The following is an 8654-nucleotide window of genomic DNA, read 5'->3' on the forward strand; positions in this document are numbered from 1 at the left end:
CTGTGCTGTCCAGTGCGGTAGCCACTAGCCACATGTGGCTGCTGAGTACTTGCAGTGTGGCTAGCACAAAGTGAGGTGTGCTGTCAATGTAAGATACATACCAGATTTTGAAGACTAGTATTACCAAAAGAATGTAAAATATCACATTAATAATTTTATATTAATTACATGTTCAAATGATATTTTGGATATACTGAATTAAATAAAACATTAAAATTCTACTTGTATCTTTTTACTTTTTTAATGTGGCTAGAAGAAAATAAAATTATACATGTGGCTCAGATTATATTTCTATTGGACAGCGCTGCTCTAGAACATTATATTAAGTGGTTACTATTGAAGTAGACCAAAGTTTATACCATAAGAATATTTTTCCTTAAGTACCATGTTTGAAGAACAATTATTTATTGATCCTTGAATCTGTAAGATCAAATAACAAGTCTCTATCCATGTTACCAAATTTAAACTTTTGAAAATAATAAACTTTAAAATATCAGATATTTTATTACAGGATGATACTTGGAATCAAGTGAAATGAGTTACATGGTCATCACCAAATTTAGAAATCTGTTGTGAAACAGAAAGACAAACAGGAAAGTACAGAATAGAGACTTTTGGTAAATAAATGGAATTTAAAGGGAAGTGTTTATTTACAGTGTCACGACAGAAAAGGAGGTCTTTGTCATCATAGTCATTAAGGAATCTCCATAAAATCTGGGGCACAGCTACAAGAAATAGCCAATATTTAGTTACCAGACCATGTTTAGTAGTGTCCGGGTTCAGATCATGCTGCCGAGAGGTATCTCCCCCTCGGGCAGGTCATTGCTGGGCTCTGGAATTGGAGACTCGTACTTGCCGAGCACAATGCTATGGGCAGAGAGGCCGACATCTACGATTCACTAGAAGCCATAAAGAAAAGCTGCTAAGTGGCCACTAGGTGCCACTTTTCCGTTTTTATAATGCTTTGTTTTCATTAGCAGATCTTTTTTTTCCAAGCTCCATGGGGCCTATGAGAGGCATTTATGATTTTTGCGCCTACAATAAGTCAGCCTGTCTGGTGAGAGTTGTTTTATGAGAAATGCTTTCAAAGGGAGGTCTAGGAAGATCCTGACACATAAGAACTTTGGCTTAGGGAGCTTTCCAGGTGTGGTGCCAATAAAAACTGACCTGGAAAGAAACCTGTCCAGCATGGAATATGCTTTCTGAACTCACTTGAGAGGATGTGGTGTACGTCACTGCTCATATATTCTTGAGTTTAGATTTGTCTTTTATAAAATTTTTAGCTCTTTTCCAGTTCACTTGCGCTTGTCTGTATATTGGTATTTTTAAATTTTTGTGGTAAATAATGAAAAGAGTGAAATTATATTTTTATAATTACTCATTTGTAGTTTTTTTTTTAATTTAATAAACTTCCTCCAAAAAGTATGCCCTTAACTACTTTCTAATGTGGAAACATAAATTAAGGAAACCATCCAGTGCCCTCAAACCACTGGGCAGAGGGGTACATTGAACTCTGTTACTATGTATGTTTCTGGGTGTGTTCCCCAGGGCATATTGACTGCTATAACAACTCCAAAATCTCAGTGGTTTAACCAGTAAAGATTTTCTTGTGCTTACATCAGACTCCAACATCATCAGCCTTATCTGACCCTCTTACTCTCTCCTCCTCCCTTTCTGCCTCTTCCTCATTTCATCTCTCAGCTTTCCTTTCCTCTGAGCTGGTTTTATGTTTCAGTAGACCCTCTCCCCATAATGACACTCAGAAGTTCCAAGCATGTATTGTTCTTATACCTAACAATTTCAATGGAAAGAGAGCCTCTCTGTTTCCTAGTAATTCACACACAAATGTGCATTGACTGGGCCTCTGGATCAACTTGGTCTACCTGGACCTTCCATTGGGCAGTTACAGTACCTACACTAATTCTAGGGAGTCAACCATCATGAATTACAAGGTTCTATTGTCTCTTCTGCAGATAACCCGGTCCTCCCTCTGGCCCCAGGCTGTCTGGTTGTTGCCATCTGACATCTTTTCCCCTTCAAGGATGCCTTTAAAGTTTATTTTAATTTATTTAATCAGAATTAAAATGTTAGGAAGGGAAGGCAAAATAAGCAGTAGGTTCTTTCCAGGTCAACAGGCTGGAATATACAGATTGGCCAGGCTGTGATACATGCCCAATCTTGGGTTGAAGGTTGGCAAGGCAGCCCTGTTGGAATCCCATAAATAACATGGGGATCTCCCATGGGAATCTTCCAACACATTGGACTCTCCTCTTCCCCAGGTCTCCTGCTGCCAGCACAAGAGGCTGTGAAGGTGAAGAGGATACAGATTTGAGATTAGTATTACAGAAGTAGAATGGCAAGAACTTGAGGACCAATTGCATATGGGAAATGTTGAAGCAAAAGCTGTGAATAATGACTCAAGTTTCTGGCCCCAGGGGTCTGGATTGCAGTGCTGTTCAAGAGGTAAGAGTTACACGAGGAGAGACAACTTTGGGGTAGAAGATGCATCAGTTCTACACAAGTTGTGTTCATCCAGGTGATGTCTAGTAGATAGTTGGATATGTGAGTATGGAGGATGGGAGACAGATCTGAGATGAGCAGCACACTGAAGCTTTTGAGCCCCAGTTTCTTCATTTGTAAAGTAGACTTCATTTGTAAATACCCTTGCAGAGCTTTAGTGAGGATTAAATTAGCTTACATAAAGTGCTTATCACGTTGACAGTAATTTTAATAATGATCATGATATATATAGTATATATGTAATATATATTTTATATATATAAGCTCTACAGTATGATAATAAATGTTGGAAATTAGTGTTATAGAGATGCTTCATTGAGTTAGTAAAAAATTCCTGAGACTGTATAGCAAACAAATATATAAGTGGTATAACAGCAGTTTAAGCCTTGCAAAAGTTTAACCCAAATAACAGTAGAAATTCATAACCGATGGGAAAGCGTTAAGTACCTAGAGAACCCAACTGAGGTAGGGTGTTTGGGAAGACGTATGTCTACAGCACAAAGAGATAAACAATTTTGTTTGCTAAGGGGGACATCTATAAGGCATTTTAAAAGAAAGTTCAAATTGTTCTTAATAAATGACACCATTTGTTTCCATTTAAGCACTTATTTATCCTGTGCTATGCTCTTAGAGACAATTGAAAACGCCACAGTCCCTGCTCTTAAGAGACCACAGTTTAGTACAAAGACAGTGGAAAGCAGTAACTATAGAATACGATAGCTGCTACTTTAAAGGGATGTGCGGAGTGCTAATAGAGTATGGGAAGGTCAGGCTTTAACTTTGCTTGTAAAGTCGTCAAAATATGTTACACTTTTGCAGTTTTTTCCTATTTATCCAGACCAATGGTTCTCACATTTAGTTGCATCAGAATTACCTGGAGGACTTGTTAAAACACAGATTATGGATCCCCTTACGCCCATAATTTCCAATTCAGTTGGTCTGACTTGGAGCTTGAGATTTTGCATTTCCAATAGGTTGCCAGGTGATCCTGAGGTATCTTGGCCTGGGGACCACACTTTGAGAACCGCTGATCATGCCATTCACAAACAACAAATGGATGTGTCCACAGACCTCTTATTCCAGGGCTCTTCTGAGGAAAGTGGAGTAGGAACAGAGGGCCTCAGGGTGGACAGAACATACTGCTTATTTTGCCTTCCCTTTATAACATTTTAATTCTGATTAAATACATTAAAATGAACTTTAAAGGCATCCTTGAAGGGGAAAAGACATCAGAAATAGCCAAAAGCCAGACTGCCTGGGGCCAGAGGGAGGAAGGGGTTATCTGCAGAAGGGACAATAGAACCTCTTGTAATTCATGCTGGTTGACTCCCTAGAATTGGTGTAGGTATTGCAACCACACAACGGGCTCTTCTTGCCTGCTGCCCAGATAGAACCAATTTATCAAGATGGGGAAATTGCAATTGTTGGGGTCCACGTGTTTCCTAAACAAAGGAATGAACACACAAGACAACACAAGACAAGACAAATATGGCGGCCGCCTCGAATGGCATGCTCTGCTTTATTTTATACAGTCCTTTGTGGAATGTTGCCAAGTCACAAGACACATTGTTGTTTTTCTGACCTTTCCCTGACTTTCTGGATTTTCAAGATGTTTACACATAAACAAGCCCCCAGGGTCTGCTGTTTGCAGCTGGCTCCTTTGTCCTCCCTGTTTACAGGGAAGGAACACCCTGCTTCGTTTGCAAGAGCAGGACTTATCCGGAACGTCTCCTTTGCGAGCACGTAGTCCTCTACATGCAATAAAGAGTTTAATACTGAGAATAATGGTTTCCAGCTTCATCCAGGTCCCTACAAAGGACATGAACTCATCCTTTTTTATGGCTGCATAGTATTCTATGGCATATATGTGCCACATTTTCTTAATCCAGTCTATCATTGATGGACATTTGGGTTGGTTCCAAGTCTTTATTATTGTGAATAGTGCGCAATAAACATACGTGTGCATGTGTCTTTACAGCAGCATGATTTATAATCCTTTGGGTATTAATGGGATTATACCCATTACTGTTAATGGGTATAATCCATAATTAAATGGGATTATACCCATTAATAGTAATGGGATGGCTGGGTCAAATGGTATTTCTAGTTCTAGATCCTTGAGGAATCGCCACACTGTCTTCCACAGTGGTTGAACTACTTTAGAGTACCACCAACAGTGTAAAAGTGTTCCTATTTCTCCACATCCTCTCCAGCACCTGTTGTTTCCTGACTTGTTAATGATTGCCATTCTAACTGGTGTGAGATGGTATCTCATTGTGGTTTTGATTTGCATTTCTCTGATGGACAGTGATGATGAGCATTTTTTCATGTGTCTGTGGGCTGCATACATATCTTCTTTTGAGAAGTGTCTGTTCATATCCTTTGCCCACTTTGTGATGGGGTTGTTTGTTTTTTTCTTGTAAATTTGTTTGAGTTCTTTGTAGATTCTGGATATTAGCCCTTTGTCAGATGAGTAGATTGCAAAAATGTTCTCCCATTCTATAGGTTGCCTGTTCACTCTGATGGTAGTTTCTTTTGCTGTGCAGAAGCCCTTTAGTTTAATTAGATCCCATTTGTCAATTTTGGCTTTTGTTACCATTGCTTTTGGTGTTTTAGACATGAAGTCCTTGCCCATGCCTATGTCTTGAATGGTATTGCCTGGATTTTCTTCTAGGGTTTTTATGGTTTTTGGTCTAACATTTAATTCTTTAATCCATCTTGAATTAATTTTCATATAAGGTGTAGGGAAGGGATCTGGTTTCAGCTTTCTACATATGGCTAGCCAGTTTTCCCAGCACCATTTATTAAATAGGGAATCCTTTCCCCATTTCTTGTTTTTGTCAGGTTTGTCAAAGATCAGATGGTTGTAGATGTGTGGTATTATTTCTGAGGCCTCTGTTTGGTTCCGTTGGTCTCTATCTCTGTTTTGGTACCAGTACCATGCTGTTTTTGTTACTGTAGCCTTATAGTATAGTTTGAAGTCAGGTAGCGTGATGCATCCAGCTTTGTTCTTTTGGCTTAGGATTGTCTTGGAGATGCGGGCTCTTTTTTGGTTCCATATGAACTTTAAAGGTGTTTTTTTCCAGTTCTATGAAGAAAGTCATTGGTAGCTTGATGGGGATGGCATTGAATCTATAAATTACCTTGGGCAGTGTGGCCATTTTCACAATATTGATTCTTCCTATCCATGAGCATAGAATGTTCTTCCATTTGTTTGTGTCCTCTTTTATTTCATTGAGCAGTGGTTTGTAGTTCTCCTTGAAGAGGTCATTCACATCCCTTGTAAGTTGTATTCCTAGGTATTTTATTCTCTTTGAAGCAATTGTGAATGGGAGTTCACTCATGATTTGGCTCTCTGTTATTGGTGTATAGGAATGCTTGTGATTTTTGCACATTGATTTTCACAAGGACAAAAACAAACACTGCACATTCTCACTCATAGGTGGAAATTGAATAATGAGAACATTTGGACACAGGAAGGGGAACATCACACACCAGGGCCTGTCATGGGGTTGGGGGAGTGGGGAGGGATAGCGGGGAGGGATAGCATTAGGAGATATACCTAATGTAAATGACAAGTTAATGGGTGCAGCACACCTACATGGCATATGTATACACATGTAACAAACCTGCACATTGTGCGCATGTACCCTAGAACTTAAAGTATAATAATAATAAAAAAAAGAGTTTAATGCATGCAGAGCCAGGTAAATGGGAGACTGGAGTTTTATTGTTACTCAAATCAGCCATCCCCAAACTTTGGAGGTGAGAGTTTGTTAAAGATATTTCTGCAGGCAGAAGGCTAGGGAATGGGGAAAGCTGATTGGTCGGGTTGGGGATGAAATCATATGGGGTTGAAGCTGGTTTTTCTTGCTGTCTTCTGTTCCTGGGTGGGGTCGCAGAACTAGTTGAACCGGATTACCCTTGTGGGTGACACCAGTTGGTTCATCAGAAACATCTCTGAACACCAATGTTAGGTTTTACAATAGTGATGTTATCCACAGGAGCAATTGGGGAGGTTGGGAATACTCCCAAGCCATAATTTCTAATCTTGTAAATAATTTGTTAGTTTTACAAAGGCAGTCTGGTCCCCAGGCAATGAGTGAGTTTGTTTCAGGGAGGGGCTGTTAGCATCTTTGTTTCAAAGTTAAACTATAAACTAAACCCCTCCCAAAGTTAATTCAGCCTACACCCAGGAATGAACAAGGATACCTTGGAAGTTAGAAGTAAGATGGAGCTGGTTAGGTCAGATTTCCATCACTGTCATAATTTTCCTATGTCAGATTTTTCTCACTGTTATACTTTTTGCAAGGGCACTTTCAGTACGTGAGCCTCAATCTTTTTGTTTGGCTGTTTTGGTTGTTTTTTGTTGAGGAGGGGAGGCAAGGCAGAGAAAGCTGTGTCACACCTTTTTAATCTTAATCTTGGCCACCTTTTTTTTTTTTTTTTTTTTTTAATACTCAGCCACTAGTCACTGTGGAGGACGCTGTCCATTGCTTAAGGCATTGTGTGTTGAGGGAGTCAATAAAGAGTTGTCTTAAATTCTTGTCCAGCTGCGTGCCTCTGGTCTTGGAATTACAGTTTCTTAGACACTCCTAGCTCTTGGCTGACTTTAAGGCAATGCTTCTCACATTTACTCCTGTCCAGGAGGAAATCTGTTACATTTTACCTTGGGGGTAAATACATCAAATAAATTTACTTTTTTTTTTTTTTTTTTTTTTACATAACTACACTAAAATGAGATGCCTACATTACATAAACTTAAAACTTAACGGAGCCCTTGAAAATTGTATTTAATACTTTGTTGACTGAGCAATCACCCAAAAGGCTTCTCATCTACCAGAAGGGATATGTAGACCAGTATCACATAATTAGCTGATGATTAAATTATTTGGGAGCCCATAAATGTTCCATTTGATTTAGCAAAGTTCAAGTAAAACACAGTTATAGTGTCTGAAATATCTATTATTGGGGGAGAAAATGGACACATAGATTATATGTAAAATAATAAACAAGAGTAAAAAGACACATTCTGTTTCTTTGTAGTAACATATTAGTAGCAGATTGCATTTTTAATTGTTTTTTCTGATTGTAAAAGAACTTTACATTCATTTTTGGAAAATTCAGGATTATATAAAGGTGCTAAAAAGAAAATAAAAATCACCTAATAAAAAATTTTACCACCTAGTGAAAAACCATAGTCAACACTTGGCTATTCTTTCTCTTTTTTCAAGGCCTTTATGTTCTAATGATTTTTTAAAAGTTAGAATCCTATTGTTTAATACAAAAAAGAATAATGAAATTGTACAAAGTAACACATATATTGGTTAAAAGTCAGATAACATTTAAAGTCATAAAATTACAAAAAAAAAAAAGTCCCCACCTTAGCCCTAATTCTTGTTCTCCAGAGCAACCACTTATACCATTTTTTAGCTGATTATTGTACTTATAGTTATGTTTCTAAGTATGCTTTTATTGTCACTTCATGAGTGGCCCAGAATGAGTATAGAATTGGAAGTCAACAATTCATTTAAATATTTCTTTATTATGGAGCATTTAGGATGTTGGAAAGTTCTACTGTTATGGGTAACATGACAGCTAATATCCTTCTACACACACACATGCTGTACACCTCTCTTCTGTTGTTTAGAATGAATTTCTTGGAGTGCAATTGCCAGATCAAAATTGCCCAGTTGCCATAAACAGTTTGCATTCAGCATTCTTTCCAGAGTTAATTTTATGTGGTTAAATATGTTGATTTTTCTTGCTTAATTTCTTTGTTTTTATGCTTAGGAGAGAAAACTTCTCCACCCCAAGATCAAATAAACACACACCTCAGTTTCCTTCTAGGTGTCCTGTGGTTTCGTAGTTTATACTAAAGTCTTTGATCTAGCTGAAGTTTATTTTGGCCTATAATAAGATACAGGAGTCTATTTTTCTTTCCAAAATATTATGCCCTTTCTCCACAACTCTCCAGTGACTAGTCCTTTCTTTTCCCACTGATTTGAAATGTTGCCATTACCATTGATTAAGTTCTTGAATATTCTGGTACTCGTTTTGAAAGGAAGTAATGGTGGTGGTGGGCAAGGAGTTGAATTAATGTGATTGTCTGTTCTTTCAGCAGTACCAAACTG

Source organism: Papio anubis, chromosome 9, assembly GCF_008728515.1.
Source record: "Papio anubis isolate 15944 chromosome 9, Panubis1.0, whole genome shotgun sequence".
Lineage (NCBI taxonomy): Eukaryota > Metazoa > Chordata > Mammalia > Primates > Cercopithecidae > Papio > Papio anubis.